Below are 2,255 nucleotides of genomic sequence, written 5' to 3'. Positions count from 1 at the left end.
GCTACAAACAATAGAAAACTGTTAGGGCCTCCCACAGGAGATCAATCTACCCTGCAATCTCCTCTGAGCAATGCTGTGTCTTTATCATTCACACCAATAAGTTTCTATAGGCCACTCATCTATATGGGCCATTCAGTTTCTACAGGCCACACATCTGTATGGGCCATTCAGTTTCTACAGGCCACACATCTGTATGGGCCATTCAGTTTCTATAGGCCACACATCTGTATGGGCCATTCAGTTTCTATAGGCCACACATCTGTATGGGCCATTCAGTTTCTATAGGCCACACATCTGTATGGGCCATTCAGTTTCTATAGGCCACACATCTGTATGGGCCATTCAGTTTCTATAGGCCACACATCTGTATGGGCCATTCAGTTTCTATAGGCCACACATCTGTATGGGCCATTCAGTTTCTATAGGCCACACATCTGTATGGGCCATTCAGTTTCTATAGGCCACACATCTGTATGGGCCATTCAGTATCTATAGGCCACACATCTGTATGGGCCACTCAGTTTCTATAGGCCACACATCTGTATGGGCCATTCAGTTTCTATAGGCCACACATCTGTATGGGCCATTCAGTTTCCTATAGGCCACACATCTGTATGGGCCATTCAGTTTTCTATAGGCCACACATCTGTATGGGCCATTCAGTTTCCTACAGGCCACACATCTGTATGGGCCATTCAGTTTCTATATGCCACACATCTGTATGGGCCATTCAGTTTCTATAGGCCACACATCTGTATGGGCCATTCAGTTTCTATAGGCCACACATCTGTATGGGCCATTCAGTTTCTACAGGCCACACATCTGTATGGGCCATTCAGTTTCTACAGGCCACACATCTGTATGGGCCATTCAGTTTCTATAGGCCACACATCTGTATGGGCCATTCAGTTTCTATAGGCCACACATCTGTATGGGCCATTCAGTTTCTACAGGCCACACATCTGTATGGGCCATTCAGTTTCTATAGGCCACACATCTGTATTGGTCATTCAGTTTCTACAGGCCACACATCTGTATGGGCCATTCAGTTTCTACAGGCCACACATCTGTATGGGCCATTCAGTTTCTATAGGCCACACATCTGTATGGGCCATTCAGTTTCTACAGGCCACACATCTGTATGGGCCATTCAGTTTCTATAGGCCACACATCTGTATGGGCCATTCAGTTTCTACAGGCCACACATCTGTATGGGCCATTCAGTTTCTACAGGCCACACATCTGTATGGGCCATTCAGTTTCTATAGGCCACACATCTGTATGGGCCATTCACTTTCTACAGGCCACACATCTGTATGGGCCATTCAGTTTCTATAGGCCACACATCTGTATGGGCCATTCAGTTTCTACAGGCCACACATCTGTATGGGCCATTCAGTTTCTATAGGCCACACATCTGTATGGGCCATTCAGTTTCTATAGGCCACACATCTGTATGGGCGATTCAGTATCTATAGGCCACACATCTGTATGGGCCATTCAGTTTTCTATAGGCCACACATCTGTATGGGCCATTCAGTTTCCTATAGGCCACACATCTGTATGGGCCATTCAGTTTCTACAGGCCACACATCTGTATGGGCCATTCAGTTTCTACAGGCCACACATCTGTATGGGCCATTCAGTTTCTATAGGCCACACATCTGTATGGGCCATTCAGCTTCTACAGGCCACACATCTGTATGGGCCATTCAGTTTCTATAGGCCACACATCTGTATCGGCCATTCAGTTTCTATAGGCCACACATCTGTATGGGCCATTCAGTTTCTATAGGCCACACATCTGTATGGGCCATTCAGCATCTATAGGCCACACATCTGTATGGGCCATTTGGTTCACACCTTTACAGACACAGATAGAGTTGATTACATCTGAGGCACAGTAACAATGTAAATGCATCTGACTAAAGTTGACACACACTCTCACTCACACACACACACCTCTAGCAGCGCCTGACAGCTTCAACAAACAACCACACAGCAGACACTTCACACACACTTTAAAAGTCCAATTTCACTTCAAACTTCACATCATCTTTATAAGTCGTCGTGTAAAGGCTTTAGTCCGAACTGATATCCAGTGTTCAGATATTGTGAATATCTCGGCTCCTTCCAGCATCTACACACGTTTGTCAGACAGAACTATTTACATTTCCTTGTCCAGACGAGTGTGTGTGTAAATGTTCTTACTGACAGTTAGATGTCAGGCAGTGTCTGAAATCAGAATCATCCGG

The sequence above is a fragment of the Siphateles boraxobius genome, unplaced genomic scaffold, assembly GCF_051911475.1.
Source record: "Siphateles boraxobius isolate OS27281-9 unplaced genomic scaffold, OSU_SipBor_1 300, whole genome shotgun sequence".
NCBI classification, from domain to species: Eukaryota; Metazoa; Chordata; class Actinopteri; order Cypriniformes; family Leuciscidae; genus Siphateles; species Siphateles boraxobius.
The sequence above is the reverse complement of the archived record's forward strand: the minus strand, read 5'-3'. Positions refer to the sequence as shown.